The sequence below is a fragment of the Lathyrus oleraceus genome, chromosome 2 (assembly GCF_024323335.1).
Source record: "Lathyrus oleraceus cultivar Zhongwan6 chromosome 2, CAAS_Psat_ZW6_1.0, whole genome shotgun sequence".
In the NCBI taxonomy this organism is placed as follows: domain Eukaryota; kingdom Viridiplantae; phylum Streptophyta; class Magnoliopsida; order Fabales; family Fabaceae; genus Lathyrus; species Lathyrus oleraceus.
This window is the reverse complement of record NC_066580.1, coordinates 333,201,743-333,219,650: the sequence shown is the minus strand read 5'-3', so window position 1 is coordinate 333,219,650 and position 17,908 is coordinate 333,201,743. Positions and strand designations below refer to the sequence as shown.

At 34.6% G+C, this 17,908-nt stretch overlaps 1 long non-coding RNA gene across 3 annotated transcripts; it reads right to left on the bottom strand.

Annotated features, from left to right (window-relative positions):
* Positions 1–8,801: 8,801 nt before the first annotated feature.
* LOC127119367 (uncharacterized) lies at positions 8,802–10,328 on the bottom strand. 3 transcript variants are annotated; one of them, XR_007802781.1, is made up of 3 exons: positions 9,772–10,312; positions 9,540–9,670; positions 8,802–9,424 (listed from the first exon to the last, which is right to left on the bottom strand). It is a non-coding gene; the product is annotated as an uncharacterized LOC127119367 (long non-coding RNA). The 3 variants fall into 3 exon arrangements; XR_007802782.1 differs by having other exon boundaries at positions 8,802–9,670; positions 9,772–9,903; positions 10,056–10,312; XR_007802780.1 differs by having other exon boundaries at positions 8,802–9,670; positions 9,772–10,328.
* Between the last annotated feature and the right edge of the window lie 7,580 nt (positions 10,329–17,908).

Below are 17,908 nucleotides of genomic sequence, written 5' to 3'. Positions count from 1 at the left end.
CCTGCTAATTACAGGTACATAATAACAGTTCTCTAACTGAATTATTAAACCACTAGGTAAAGTCAATCCATAAGTTCCTACGGCTAAAGCAGCAACCTTTGCTCCATTTCCAACTCGTAGGTCGACTTCACCTTTTGCCAATTTTCTACTCCTTTTTAGTCCCTGCACATTTGTACAAATGTGAGAACCACATCCAGTATCTAATACCCATGTCACAGAAGTAGATAAATTAATTTCAATAACAAAAATACCTGAAGTTGAAGTCTCTACTCCATTCTTCTTATCTTCCAGGTACTTTGGGCAGTTTCTCTTCCAGTGTCCGGTTTTACCGCAATGGAAGCATGTGCCTGCTTTTGCTATGCCTCCACTAGGCTTCAAAGCAGAAACGGTGGGTTTGGGTTTGACAACTTCCTTGCCTTTCCCTTTATCACCCTGCTTGATGGGCCTTTTGTTCTGTCTCTTTCCATTTCCGATCATCAGAATGGACTTCCCTTTTGACTTCAGATTCTGCTCAGCCGTTCTTAACATGGCTAGCAGCTCAGGAAGCGATTTGTCCATATCATTCATATTGAAATTTAGGACAAACTGACTGAATCTATCTGGCAACGATTGCAAGATCAAATCAGTCGCAAGTTCCTTTCCGAGGGGAAAACCCAGTCTGTCAAGGTTTTCCACATACCCAATCATCTTGAGTACATGGGGACCTACAGAGGCTCCCTCAGCTAACTTGCCTTGAAAAAGGGCTTTTGAAATTTCAAACCTCTCATGCCTTGCTTGCTCTTGATAGAGCAGCTTCAGGTGTTCGATCATATCGAATGCCGACATGTTCTCATGTTGCTTTTGCAATTCTGAGTTCATGGTAGCTAGCATGAGACAGGCAGTTTCATTGGCATCATCGACATGCTTCTTATAAGCATCTCTTTCTGCCTTAGGTGCAGAACTAGGAGGTTCCTCTTCAGGAACAGGTGTCTCCAAGACATACAGCTTTTTATCATGTTTGAGGACAATCCTCAGGTTTCGGTGCCAATCCAGAAAATTTGTCCCAGACAATTTTTCCTTGTCAAGGATCGATCGCAAAATGTTGTTAGAGGTGTTTGTTGTCATGGTAATCTACATAAGAAATAATGAAAATATAAGTATCATTGACATATTTAATTAGGCCTTTAATTAAACATGCTCCCACTATTTTACTCAAAACAAATGACCCTCATCATCTGATTCGGAAAATCCCGTTGGAAGATTTTCTAGTGGGTCGAGATCCATATTTCACTTCGTTCTAAGTCCGCGTAGGCGGATTACACAAAACTAGGTTATTTAGGTAGGAACTCCTTCCAATTGTATCTCATACAACTCTCGAAAATTTCAATTGGGTGAATAACTCCTTATTCTAATCCATCATATGGATTATTCCCAACTCTTGCTTCTAAACATATATAATCTTATTATAATTTGTTTAGTTAAGTTTGACCCATTGTTTTAACAGTTGGATATTACAATTATCCCATCGCACCTTACTAATATATAGATCATGCACCTCGCGTAGGCGAAACCTACAATTTCCATTACTAGTCTTGATGAGTGTTAAAACTTGGAAAGCTTAAAACTTAATATTTAGTTTTGAGGGAATTGCAATTTTACTGATCTCACCGGCTTGTTTATCATATAAACCGTCTCTCACATGCATCAACATACATACACATGCATCAACATACATATAAACAAAATGAAACAGTTATGGCCCCTAGCGCAATTGTTCTCCCAAGCCAATGAGAGAACCTAAGCTAACCTATAACGATCTAAGCTTCTCCAAGCAAGATCTTCAAGGTTGTCTTCCTTTGGCACTGACTTCTTTGCTTTCTTCATATCATTACATTACATGAAAGAAACTCGTTTTACATACGAGGGAGTGAGATGAGAAAAGAAGTTACATTTGGGAGATTAAGAGAGAGGCACGACACGCAGGTCGTATTTTAAAATCCAAAACAAAACAAAGGAAAACTAAGGCCATAACCGATCACCACAATAATAAAATTTATTATTATTATTAATTCCTTTAATTAATCAAATTAAATTTCGACAACCGATCACACTACGCAGAGTTAGCCGGGGGTCCGCTGCCCGGACAGCGGGAACGGGTGTTCCGCTGCCCGGTCAGCGGACGGTGGTCAAGGGGGCAGCGCCCCTTGCGGGGTCTAAGGGGCAGCGCCCCGCTCGAAAATTTTAATGAACAATTCATTTAAAAATTGACGTCGTTTTTCGTATCAACACTTGATACTTCAAAGCACTTTTTCTAGCCGAACCGGTGAATTTTTCCTTGCGTTAACCGGTTAACCATATGCGTTAACCGGTTAACACTGTTTGAAAACATTTAGAAAACTCTTTTCTGCCTTGCGTTAACCGGTTAACCAAATGCGTTAACCGGTTAACACTGTTTGAAAATCTCAAAAAATTTTATTTCGCATTCCGTTAACCGGTTAACCATATGCGTTAACCGGTTAACACTGTTCCAAAATTTAAAAAAAATTATTTCGTATTACGTTAACCGGTTAACCATATGCGTTAACCGGTTAACACTGTTCGGAAAAGTGTTTAGGACGCACAACTCTTGTGCAATCAAACCCCAATCGCATAACTCTCTAACAACACAACCCTTGTGTCGTCACTAACCCTGATGCACCAATTTCAGACCGTCAAACACGTCTCGATTGTTAATTCAGTATGATTGATCAACACGTCATTGCTTCACCATACTAATGTCGGATCAAGAAGCAAACGACCATTGATCGCTCAAAGGAAAACAATCATCGAGGTTTTTGAATGAACGAAACGAGAACACTATATCATATATAATGTATTTTGCATCAGGATCACATATATCACATATATGTAACTTGATCGATCTCAATTTAACCTTTGATTCATTCTGTTTTAATCATATTATTACAGAACAAAAACAGTTATCAGATTCATGGTTTCGTAAGTGGCTCTGATACCACTGAAGGAGAATTGCCATCCAAGGCGCAGCGGAATATAAAAATTTCTCCTTTAATGATCCTTACGAATGAGCATGATCAGTGATAGAATCGTTACCTCTAGTGGAGATTCAAACCTTTGGTACAGATCCACGGGGCGATCACGAACGTTGAACGATGACAACGTCTCTACTCAGTCCACACGAACGGATTCCTTCAATCGCAGTGCTAGCTGTTTGTGAGTGAAGGCTTTGAGTGAGAGAGAGAGATACGAAATTCCAACTCTTCAGTTGTGTTCTCTGGAGTGTGAATGCTTCTACCCAAGGGGTTCTATTTATAGAACCACTTGTGTGGGCTTCAAGCCAAAAAGCCCACTTAAGTGCATTTTGGCCCATATCTCAGAATATGCCAAAATCACTTAAGTATTTGGTACTTTACCATATTTCGTATTCTTCTTAAGTACACCGTACCTTACGATGTTCCTTAATTATTCTATCTCTCATCAATCCGTCCTTTGTGTGTGACCCTATAGGTTTTCGCGGCGTTGGCAATTATATTAAATCATGCATTTAACATAATAAACAGTGAGCGGTATCTAGCAACACATCACTGCTACCCAAGTCACGAAAATGTCATGTGATCTGACAAAACCTCCTGTGATAATAATTATGTGTATAATTACCCCTTTGCCCTTATGTCTATATTGAACACAAGGTATAGACCATGTCACCCTTGTCCAGTTCAATATTGGGCCCATAGACATTTATCCTGTTAAGCAGGATTGGCAAATTCCATCTAGGACACTCATGTCCCTCAGCATGCTTCGTGGAGTACCTATCAACTGCCTTTATGGTTATCCAGTTACGGACAACGTTGGATCAGCAATAAAGCACTCGACTCTACATCTAGGATCCATAGTGGTTTCAGGTCGAAGAGTGGTATACACTATTATCACCATGAGAATAACTTATGACACTTTGCATAACTTTCTATATAGTATTCTCATAGCGGGTCAATCCAGTATGAATATTACTCTTAATATTCATACCTATGTTTAAGACTTGATAACTCTTTATCCATGATCCATGAGACGTGATCATCAGTCTACAAACATAATAGTCTCCATGCTTTAATGTTATCCCATTTCATAATAAAGCTTGACTACGGACATTTTAAGAATAGTGTCCTTATGTTTAATGTGATCTCATGATTAAGTCATACTTGATACATTAAATGGACTATCTATTCCAGGGACTTTATTAAACAAACATAATAAAGAAAAATGCCTTTTTATTATTAATAAATAATTCGATACAAGTACCAAAAGTATTGGCCTCTAGGGCTTACACCAACAGATCCTTCTAAGATAGAAGCGGTGTCTAAGTGGGAAGCTCCGAAGTCAGTTTCTGAGATAAGGAGTTTTCTTGGACTTGCAGGTTATTATAGAAAATTCATTGAGGGATTTTCCAAGTTGGCGTTACCGTTGACAATGTTGACTAGAAAGGGGCAAGCGTTTGTTTGGGATTCAAAATGTGAAGAAGGTTTCCAAGAGTTAAAGAAAAGGTTGACTACTGCTCCTATTCTGATATTACCGAGTTCGTCGGAACTATTCGAGGTTTATTGTGATGCTTCATTGTTGGGTTTAGGTGGTGTGTTGATGCAGAATAAGCAGGTTATAGCGTATGCTTCGAGACAGCTAAGGGTTCATGAGAGGAACTATCCGACACATGATTTAGAGTTGGCAGCCGTGGTGTTTGTTCTGAAGTTATGGAGGCATTACTTGTATGGATCAAGATTTGAGGTTTTCAGTGACCATAAAAGTTTAAAGTATTTATTTGATCAGAAAGAGCTGAATATGAGACAGAGGAGATGGTTAGAGTTTCTGAAGGATTATGATTTTGGTTTGAATTACCATCCGGGTAAAGCAAATGTAGTGGCTGATGCATTGAGTCGGAAATCCTTACATATGTCTATGTTAATGGTTAAAGAGTTGGATTTAATTGAGCAGTTTAGAGATTTGAGTTTGGTGTGTGAGAGTACTCACAATAGTGTTAAATTGGGAATGTTGAAGTTGACGAGTAATATTCTGGATGAGATCAGAGAGGGTCAGAAATCCGATATGCTTTTGGTTGATAAGTTGACTTTAGTGAATCAAGGTCAAGGTGGTGAATTCAGAGTTGATGAGAATGGTGTTTTGAAATTTGGTAGTCGGGTGTGTATTCCGGATGTTACTGAGCTTAAGAAGAGTATTCTTGAAGAAGGACACCGTAGTGGCCTGAGTATTCATCCTGGAGCTACGAAGATGTACCATGATTTGAAGAAGTTATTTTGGTGGCCGGGAATGAAGAGAGAAATTGCGAGTTTTGTTTATTCCTGTTTGACTTGTCAGAAGTCAAAGATTGAGCATCAGAAGCCGTCTGGGCTAATGCAACCGTTGGCTATTCCAGAGTGGAAGTGGGATAGTATCAGTATGGATTTTGTTTCTGGTTTGCCGAGGACAAGTAAGAATTTTGAGGCTATCTGGGTGATTGTTGATAGATTGACGAAGTCGGCTCATTTCATTCCGATCAGAATGGATTATCCGTTAGAGAGATTAGCTGAGTTGTATATTGAGAAGATTGTAAGTTTGCATGGTATTCCGTCGAGTATTGTTTCAGATAGAGATCCTAGATTTACATCGAAGTTCTGGGAAGGGTTGCCGAGGGCTTTGGGAACTAAGCTGAGATTGAGTTCTGCATATCATCCGCAGACTGATGGTCAGACTGAGAGGACGATTCAGTCGTTAGAGGATCTTTTGAGAGCTTGTGTTTTGGAGAAGGGAGGTGCTTGGGATGGTTATTTGCCTTTGATTGAGTTTACCTACAACAATAGTTTTCATTCGAGCATTGGTATGACACCGTTTGAAGCTTTGTATGGTAGGAGATGTCGGACACCTTTATGTTGGTATGAGTCCGGTGAGAGTGCTGTGGTTGGGCCGGAGATTGTTCAACAAACTACAGAAAAGATTAAGATGATTCAGGATAAGATGAGAATTGCTCAGAGTCGTCAGAAGAGTTATCATGATAGAAGGAGGAAGTCACTTGAGTTCCGAGAGGGAGATCACGTGTTTCTTCGTGTTACTCCGATAACTGGTGTTGGTCGAGCTTTGAAGTCGAAGAAGTTGACACCTCGATTTATTGGTCCTTATCAGATTTTGGAGAGGATAGGAGAGGTAGCCTATCGTATCGCTTTACCGCCGTCGCTTGCGAATTTGCATGAGGTTTTTCATGTGTCTCAGTTGAGGAGGTACATTCATGATCCGTCGCATGTAGTCCAAGTAGATGATGTACAGGTGAGAGATAACCTGACTGTTGAAACATCACCTATGAGGATCGAGGATCGAGAGTCGAAGCAGTTGCGGGGTAAAGAGATTGCCTTGGTGAAGGTAGCTTGGGGAGGACCAGCAGGTGGCAATGTGACTTGGGAACTTGAGAGTCAGATGAAGGAGTCTTATCCGGAGCTGTTCGCTTGAGGTATGTTTTCGAGGACGAAAACTCTTTTAGTGGGGGAGAGTTGTAACACCCCGATAATAATATAATTATTATTTAAATTAAGTTAATAATAGATTTATTAATTTAATTAGATAATTGGATTATAATTATTATTATTATTATTTTTGGGATTATCGAATTATTATTATTATTGGAATAATAATATAATTTGGAAAATATATAAGTTGGAAGTTAGAAAAATCCCATTTTTGGTAAAAAAGTTATTTTTCACGTGAAAAGGGAAAAGAGGCAGAAAGGGCAAAAAGCAAAAGAACGAAGGTTGAAGGAAGGGAAAGCTTGGAGCTCAGAGACTACCGGATTTACTCAGGTAAGGGGGGTTTATCATCGATTAACGGGTATTATGGGATAGTATGTGATGGGTAGTGAGAAACCATTGAAATTGCCTCTGATTGAATGATATATGTGATGAACTTGTGAATATATTGATGAACGAAATTGGATGATAATTGATGAAATTCGTAGGAATTAGATGTAGTAAGGTTAACGATTTGATAAGTTGAATGCATCTGAGTTGTAATTGATAAAACGAACGAACATGTATGAAAAATTGGACTGTGAGAGGTTGGATCGGAAGGATCTCGTAGCAGAGAGAACCCATAGCAGATCTGGAAGACTGTATTCTGGTCATACGCGTATGGCACTAGGCAATACGCGTATGGGATGGCTTGGAAATGGGGGTTTTGGCGCTGGTACGCGCCATACGCATGTGATACGCGTAATCCCTGGAGTGGTACGCGTATGGTGTATGCCATACGCGTATGAGTGGAAAAGATGATGTTTTGAACGTGAAAACGTCTCTGTTGGTACGCGTATGAGGATGTGGTACGCGTAGCATACGCGTATGAGTGTGGGCGATACGCGTATGGGATGGGAGAGGAAATGCGCCATACGCGTATGGGCATAGGTGATACGCGTATGGGCAGACTTGTGGTTTTTCTGAACTGTTGTTGTGCAGTTTTTGGTTGTGTAGGCTGAGTGATATACTTAGCTGAGGTGTGATGTTGTAGGGATCATTTCTCGTTGTTTTGAATAGTATAGGTATTAGTAGAGTGTGCTAATACTATGATTAATTGTGTGGCATGATATGATATGCTTTTGTTGATGATATGCGATGGTATACATGATGATGTGAATGTATGCATTTGTGAATAGACTGTGTTATGGCTTAGAGTGTGAGCATACGTCTATTCTTGTGTTGTTGTTGTTGTGTTGCATTGCTGGGTGATTAGCATGCATATTGTGGCCCATTTGGGGTGGTAGCTAATTCCCATGGTGAGGAATTAGTGAGTAAATCATTTTGATTATTGTTGTTGTTGCATTGCTAGGTGAGTAGCGTGCATAGCATGGCCCATTTGGGGTGGTAGCTAATTCCCATGGTGAGGAATTAGTGAGTGAGTCACTATGTCTTAAATGAGTGGGACTAGTGAGCTTGGTAGCCGTGCCTGGATTTGGACGGTGAGGTTGAACTATATGTTCACAAAATAGTCGGTACCGCATGCATGGAGTCTCATTGCATAATATATGTATGGCGTGTAATATGAATGGATGTATTCAAATATTACACGTGTGTTGTGTTGGTATGTGTCATACCCCGATTTTGGTCCTGAAAATTTTTCATTCGGCCTTCGGCCTAAAGTTCATTTGCATACATTCATGACAATTTCATATGTATTATCCATTCAAGGTCATGGTGCAAATTTCTGACTAGCAATTCATATGTTAAGTCGGTAGCAAAATATCATTTGAAATTAAAGCTTTCTCTTTGTTGAAATAAAAGAACCATTTATATATATATGTGTACAATCATTGTGTTTGCAAAAAATATCACTTTAACCAAAGTAAAGTCAGTTTTTTTCTAAGTTCTAAGACCTATTCTATTTCAACCTCATGTTGATTCTAATTTCCTCGATTTCCTCTTTATACATTTCTTGTTCTCCAAGCAAGAACCAAAACTGATACACATAAGCATGGCATTCAAATGCATTCATGTTAAGCCAATGTAGCCTTGCATTAGTAGTAATTGAAAAGTCAAACAACTTAAAGCATATCTTTTATTATATTATAATTATACTGTGCTAGTAGTGTTAGAATTAACATTCAAAATTTCTTTTTCTATGAGTGATTACATGAATTGATTGATTTTTGCTTGTATGTAACACGATATATATTATTTATATAACATAGGCAGTCATGACTTATTCTTTTGGGATGTCTGTATCAACATATTTATAATTCTTTTGTTTCTTATTTAATCCATGATAGACATTGTGAGATGAAATAGATTAATCATGCTTCATATTATAAAGCTATTATAAAGCTATACAGTTACAAAAATTTAAGGATTATACTAGGCACCTAATTACAAACAACCATAAACAAACGGAAACTACAAATTTGAGGCACTAAAGCTAATCTCCGACATTTTAAAACTTTACGGTACGCTACAAATGGATTAGAACCTCACATGATTCATAGATACAATGTTCTTGATCATGACAAGTTTGAGTTGAATAATATGCATAGACAAATTATACACACGGAAGCATATATTGGTCAGCTAAAAGTTAAATCCGCTGCTGCTGCTTGTCGCTCGATCAATTCATCTATTGAAGTCGTGGAACATGAAGAAGCTTTGCAGAATTCCAAAACAGCCCCGCCATCCAATGCGCTTCGTAGCCGCATCCAAGCCGAAATTCCCAAACTAACCAATAACCTGCAAACTTCCTATTCATTCCTGAAACAAATATGTTCAAAATTACAATCATTTCTAATTCCATCTATACACAATCCTATTACCCAATCAGTATCCAAAACCTGAACAATTTCAAGCCCAATTTCAGGCACAATAGCCAACACCAAACACATTAGCAACAACACATTCAACCGGCAACACCTACTAACCTGCAGAGATTAATAAGCATAACAGTAAGAATAATTCCTCATAGTTGAACAAAATTTCCAATTAATAAGAAATTCTGCACTAACAGTTAAGTAAGACAATGTAATGAGACTTAACATTAACATTAGCTTATAACGGAACTGATTTTCATCCTTGATAGCTAGCACTTCTTCACACCTAGAAGTTCATGGTAGTAGCAATAGTTGAGCTTTGCAAATAACCGAAGTGTTTCTTTTCACCAATTTTTACTACAGTAAAACCAAGTAATTAGCAAAGGCTGTAAAGTTCAAAAAATAACCCAAAAGAGAATTGAGATAAAGTTAGAGGAAGAAAGCTAAGTTCATATTACCGTTTCCAGATTTAAGTATCAAGCGAGACAGGCAAAGCTGAGCACCTAAAAGCACTTCCAAGAGGTTTCCCTTTTTAATCTCCATAGCTAGCTCGAAAACCCTAACTGATTGGGTATAAAAAGAGGCGGATGCTGTAGAAAAAAAGGAGAGTTTTTTAGGAGCGGCGACGAAAAACCTAACTTCAATCAGCCAAAAAAAAAACCCTAAAGTTTTCAGAGAGCGAAAACCCTAGAGCTAGAAGAGTTGAGCGGCGACGGGAGGAAGATCCAAGCATCGTCATTACCGTCGGACCACCGCCGAAGGTGAGTTTTACTGCTTGAATCTCTTTAAAGCATTTTGTTTTTTTGGCATGTAGAGTGAAAGTTTGTGAATGAGGTTGAGATTGAGAGATGACATGAGCGAGAGAGGTGTGAGATAGAGCGATCGAGAGTGGCGAGATGGTAAGAGATCGAAAGTGAGAGAGAGAAGGATGATTGAGCGTGAAAGAAGAAAGGAAGTGAATGGTGATAGGTTTACTGATTTTAATTCTCATTATTTACATTTATTCTATTTTCAATATTATTTAATGCACTTTTCTTCTTCTTCCGAGAATCACGTGAAGATTTACTGTTCATTTGGTCTTTTGAAAATCACTAAATATTCAGTTGCCTGTTCATAGGAAAGAATAACATTTATGACTTGATTTCTATTTATTTTATTATTTGGTTTATTTATTTATAGTTAAAAGAGAAAGTAAAAAATAAAAACAAAAACAATTTTATAATATACCTATTTTTAATTAATGGATGCTTAGAAATTTTCTTATTTTCTTCTTTATTTTAAAATATAACCGTTGGTAAAAATATATTAAAATCAGAATAATAAAAAGATTTTTTTCATTATTTCTTTTAATTGTTTTTTAATAATTTAGTTATTTGGTCATCATTAATTAATTGTTACTATTATTAATTAGATTATTTAATTAGTTTTGATTTCTAAATTATTTTTATCATTCATTATATGATTTAATTAAAATATCTACTTTTTTTATTTATTTATGGGTTGCTATTTAGATAAATAATTGTACGATGATATTGATCGAATAGATATAATAAGAATTTTGGCCCAATAACATGTTTTTTTTAAAATTCGATTAAATATTTTTTTCCCGATTAAATCATCTTATCATTTAAGTCAAAATATTAAATCTTTTCAAAAGTTACTAGAAAAAAGAGGACCATTGGAATCTAGCATTCCGGTGGGAACCCTCGAATACTCGGTCATAAGTCTTGCATTTTCGATTAACCGTTTATTTTATTTTCTTTGTTTCTTAAAATATTTAAATCAACTTATTCTTTTGTTATTTTTTTTAAAAATAAAAATAAATACATAAATACATATAAGTCATATTAATAAAAATTACAAAAAGAGTTTTCTATTTATTATTTTGTATTTTAGATTATGTTGTAAAATATTTTAAAAATTAACTTAGTTATTTTCATTATTATTATTAGATTATGTTATAAATTTCAAAAAAAAATTAAGTTCAATATTTATTTTATTTTTATTTTATATTATGTCATAAAAATCAAAAATTAAGTTTACCATTTATTTCTAGATCATGTCATAAAAATTCATAAAAAATAAGTTTAGCATTTATTTTCTTTAAATTTCAGATCATGTCATGAAATATTCAAAAAAATCAAGTTTGCCATTTATTTACTTTTAATTTTAAATCATGCCATAAAATATTCCAAAAAAAAGAGTTTATCATTTATTTAATTTAATTCTAGATCATGTTATAAAAATTCAAAAAAAAATAACTTTACCTTTCATTTTATTTTAATTTAGATTATGTTATAAAAATTATAAAAAAAATTAATTTAGTTATTTTCATCATTAGTTTTAGATCATGTTATAAAAAATATTAAAAAGATTAATTTAGTCATTTTCATCATTATTTTTAGATTGTTATAATAAATAAAGATTAATTTAGTTAGTTTTATTATTATTTTTAGATTCTGTTATAAGATTTTTTTTTTTTTTTTTTTTTTTTTTTAAAAAAAAATATATATAATTTAGTTATTTTCATCATTATTTTAAATTATGTTATAAAAATATAAAAAAGGTTAATTTAAATATATTTATTATTATCATTAGATTATGTTATAAAAAATAAAAAGGTTATGTTTAATTTATTTTTTGTTGTTGTTATAAAAAAGTATTTAATTGTTTTATTATCAGACTTTTTTTAAATAAAAAATAATCTGCATGTGTCTAATATTAAGTTGATCTTATTTTCTCACTTTATTTTACTAGACATAAAAAGAATATAATTGTATTTTTCTCCAACTTAATTTCTTGCTATTTTCTCTAAATGTTTGAATAACTCTAGAATTATTATTTTCATATAATATCATTTTCTTTGTAGTTTTATTTATTATTGTTAGAATATTACGAATAAATAATTAAATAAATATCTAGTAATGATGTTGACTAATTAATATAATAAAATACTTATGACTATTTTTTTTAAACTTTGATCCTACCCCAAATTATACATTTTAATCTGATTAGTTTATTTCTTATCCCAATTAAAACACTTTACTATTTAAGTTAAAATATTAAAACCTTTTATGAATAACTCAAAAGAAGTGGACTATTGGAATCTAGCATTCCGGTAGGAACCCTTGAATGATCGGTCTTGAACCACGCGTTTTGGATTAACTGTTCATTCTTTTTAAAACACATTAATTAACTTGGACAAGGAGAAGGACCGTTGGGATCAAGCATTCTGGCATAACCCTTTGAATAGTTGATTCTCATCAAGTGTTCGTTGTCCAAATATTTTTCTTAAATAATTCGAATAAGAAAGGGTCATTGGAATCTAGCATTCCAGTGGAACCCCGAGTGATTGATCCCAGGGCTTATGCCTCATTCTTAAATATCCATATTTCAAACTCAAAAACATATACTTAATTCTTATCTTAACCTCTTTCAATAAAGATGGAAACGGAACATGGTGTATACCATGCACTCCTGAGACTAGGATTCGAGATGTATATCTCGCTCATCCAAGTTCTCGCCATCACTCAAAATAAATCCAACCAATCAAACTCTTTTTCGCCGCCGTGCGACTAATCAAAAAAAACCTTTTCATAAACGAAAGGTATTTTGTCTTAAGTGATACAAAACAATGTTTCGGCCACAATTGTTGAGTCGAGATAAGTGACGCTTTTCCGAATGTAGATCTATAAATCCGTTCGATGTGTGGTATGCGTCCACTCCTCATCTGTTTTGGGTAAAACGATGTTTTTGTCGATTAATACAATATAGCTTTCGCTAAAATCGACCAACAAACAAACATTTTTCTACCCAGAACTACGTAAGCCTTGATTTCTCTTTTGAGATACGTAGGAGCAGGATTTATAAATCTTGTCAGGCCCACTAATAAAAAACTTAGGTTTAGTCCTTCGTCAAAAATCCAAAAACATTTCTTCTCTCTTCTATTCTTTCTCTCCCTCATTATAACTTAAGAAGACTAACATAAGCTAACATTCAAAACGAAACTAACTAAACGGTTCCCGTTGAGTACAACGGACGTGAGGGGTGCTAATACCTTCCCCTTGCGTAACCGACTCCCGAACCCTGATATTGGTTGCGACGACCATATCTTATCCTTTCTTTTATGGGTTTTATCGATATTTCCCCTTTCCTTTTTAGGAATAAATAAAGTTCGGTGGCGACTCTGTTCAGTCCATCATTGCGAGCGTGCGATCGCGCTTCGCTTTGTAGTCGTATCCCCATTTTTTTTCGAGGTGCGACAGTATGGATGTGTTGTTATAATGTATGATGTTGAGTTGATATGGCTGTTCCTGATTGTGTGTCCTGATTAGGGTGAATTGATGTGTTATTTACTTAGCATTACATGTTGTTCTATAATGCTTATTATATTGATTGAGGAACTCACCCTTACAACTGTTTTTCAGGTAACGAGCAGTGATTGAGTAGGAGCTAGTACTTGGAGTCTAGAAGTAGTTCCTTAGTGGGTCATGCTCTGATAGATGTAACATCGGGACAGGATGTTTTACTTGTTTTCATTGATGATTGTTGAATAGGCTTACATGTATTGTGTCGCATGTTTTGTATTGATATTGGATTTTATTCCGCTGCGAATTATGCAAATGTTTTATTTGATTAAATAAATGAGCATGACAGGATATTTGGATAGTTGTTGTGAAATGATTGTGTGACACCCTTCGGGGCATAATTACTCTGATTGATATGTTATTATTTTAATTAAATATTTTGAGGTATTTAGAAGGGTGTTACAGAAAGCCCGCAGACACTGCACTCTTTAAGCCTAAAAATGCAAAAATATATGTAAATACACGTGCCCGCAAAAGCCCGCGGAAAAAACAAGGCGGAGCGGACACATTTGAGGGTGAGGGCCTAAATCCTTGGCCTGCCCCGCACAAAAGTGCGGGTAAAACGGGCATTCCCCGCGGGCCGAGCCCGTTTTGCCCGCCCCTATATATGAGAGAGAATTATATATATATATATATATATATATATATATATATATATATATATATATATATATATATATATATATATATATATATATATATATATATATATATATATATATATATATATATATATATATATATATATATATATATATATATATATATATATATATATATATATATATATATATATATATATATATATATATATATATATATATATATATATATATATATATATATATATATATATATATATATATATATATATATATACATATATATATATATATATATATATATATATATATATATATATATATATATACATATATGTATACATATATATATATACATATATATACATATATATATATATATATATATATATATATATATATATATATATATATATATATATATATATATATATATATATATATATATATATATATATATATATATATATATATATATATATATATCTTTTTTTTTTATAGTTCCTTAGCATTTCTTCTTCGCCAATGAATAGTGATTGATTTCAGAGCGATTGGATAGAGTTAAAAAGTTGTTGGAATGAAAATTAAATTTGAGGAGAATTTGGTTTTAAAATTGATCCAAACAAAAACTAATATTTTTAGTACAAACCGGTTATTAACCAAACCGATCCAAACATAAACCGATTTTAAAAATATAAACTGATTTTATCAAAGTGGTTTTAGAAACCAAACTGGTCCATATATTTGGTTCAATTTGGTTTGGGTTTTGATCCATGCACGCCCCTAGGATAATGTACTTATTGCTTATGATTGAGTGCAGGTTTTCCTTGGTTTGTGCCAAGACAAAGCTTTGGTTAGGCAAGTCAATAAGCATGAGCAAGGCATGGCCAAGTGAAGTGCAAAGAATGGGCTTTCTTGCTTATGAAGCAAATGTGATGATGTAAGATTATGAAATCATGTAAAAATGAGGATGTAATGTAATTAGTATTAGGTTTAGGAAAAGAGATGATGGTTGACTTTAGTCAACTGATTGACCAAAAAGTCAACAGTTTACCAAAAGTCAACATTTATAAAAATGTAAATTTTCTCTATTTTTATTTTGTAATGGACATGTTTATGCTATTTTAAGAATGAATGACCAATACTAGGATGAAATGCTCCAAGATTGTATGTGAACAATTTGATTCTTTGAATGAATTTTTTCTAAAAACCAAGTTTGATACATGCCTAGAAGTAAATGATTTCATGCTCCTTGAGCACATTTGAATCATTCATGATAAATCAAGGATTAAATGGACTAGACCAAAGGGATGGACCAAAGGTTAATGGCCTGCAATGCACAAGTGGTCATAATAGGATAATGAGACACAATGGCCCAAAAGATCAAGAACCGATGCAATCATGAACTATGAATCAATGGCTATATACCTGTGAACTTGAAAGCACCATGAGGCTAGAATCAATGGACTAGGAATGACCAAGTAAAATGCATATGTATGGATGCCTGAACTAGGCCTTGAATCAGAGCAAATCTCAAGCATGAATTAATTAGGGTTTCAAACAAACTCAAGGTGAAAAGTCAAGCCACAAGATACATTAGGACCAAATCTTTCCTAATTAGGGTTTCAATGAGGCATATTCCTAAATCAAGGTCTTTGAATAAATCACAGACAATCACAAGCAAATCTCCAATGTAAGAGCCCTCAACCCGAGTTTAGATAGCCAAGACAAGGCCCACAGAATATGCATAAGGTCCCATTAAAAAATCATCCAGAAATTGGGGTTTGAATGCCCTGAGGAGTTCCACGATGAATTCTTCTCGAATCCACATCCCAAAGATCAGGCAAACTAGGGTTTTACATCCCCTATGATCAAATGAATAGCCAAGTCATACCTTTAAGCTTTGATCCACACACAAACCCTAACTTTGCAATCCAAGAGTTTTGAATCTATAGTGATCAACTTTCAAGTATTAATGAATGAGTGATACACATAAATGAAGCGTGAATGCATACAGATGATTCCCAAGTCAAGGATAGAATGAAAAGATGAAAAAGGGAAGACAAATTTTGGGGTATAACACTTAGTAGTTATGCTACCTCACTCATTCATTAATGAATTGTTTAATATAATAATAATAATCATAATAATAATAATAATAATAATAATAATAATAATAATAATAATAATAATAACAATAATAATAATAGTAATAATAATAATAATAATAATAATAATAATAATGACTCATGGGAGAGAAATGGGATGAGGGAAACCATACCATAAGGTGATGCGTTACCAGAAAAAACTGCGGGGAACACTGAAAAGCATAAAGAAATAGATGATGTATAACACATAGAAGACGAGGAACCAAGTGATTCAACTTAGGAAAAGAGTCAAACTAAAGAAGTAGATGAGAATGCACAAACCAAGGAAACCCTAGATAGAAATGGAACCATCTAAAATCATCAAGACCTTAATCAAGAGAAGAAGAAGTTGTAGGTATATGTCATTAATCAGAATCTCAACCCACCGAGGGGGTTGACTATGGAATTTTTGGCACCAAAGATGATTAACAGTGAGGTAGAGATTGAGATCGAAGCAGCGAATATTGAATCTGAGGTTAAATTCTAGGAGACTACCCTTATCATGTATGCCATAGGGGATGATCTCGGTATAATGCGGTTAAGAAATTTATGATGAAGTATTGAAATTTTAAGAAGCTGGCAGACATGTTTTATAATGAAGAGGGGTATTTTATATTGTGATTCCATTCATTCCAAGACAACAATTATGTGTAGATGAAGGCGTCTTTACACAATCCATAATAGGTTGATGCTACTGTGAGAATGGAAGTCTGACTTTAATATGAAAAGGGATATGTTGCAAACTATCCCTCTATAGGTGAAGCTTCCTTAATTGCTTTTACACCTGTGGGGAGCTCGAAGTCTAAGTAAGATTGGTAGTGCTATAACGACACCACTTGTTACGGATGAATGCAAGGCTAACAAGCTTAGAGTGTCCTATGCTCGCATTTTAGTTGAAGTTGATATTACTAAAGAGTTGTTAACAAATATCACCATCTAAGATGCAAAGGCGGTGCGTATGAGAAAACCTATTGACTATGAATGGAAACCCTTGTATTGTATAAAGTTCCAGAAAATTGGGCAAAATTGTGACAACCAAGTGAAACCCCATAAGGAGTGGAGACCTAAGAAAAACCCTTAGCTTACTAGGGTGGAGGAAAAGCCCATTGAGATGCCTCATGTAACTGTAACAAGCATGAAGAATAAGGATTAGACTAGAGTCACTAATATCAGAAGAGATAAAGGGAATGCAATTATCAATGAAGGCACATCAATCCAATGTCAGAATGGGTTTGGACTGCTAAGGATTTTGAATGATCCCCTAGTATGTCAAAACAAGGTTCCATGATTGTGTCCTAAAATGTGAGGGGGATAAATAAAATGGATAAGACTAAAGAGGTTAGCTCTCGCCTCTTCAAACTTAACCCTATGATTGTTGTGATTATTGAGACTAGAGTGAAGATGAGTAAGGCTGCCAAGATTATAAACCATCTTAAGCTCAAATGTTTGTTTATAGATGACTACTGAAAGCATTATAAT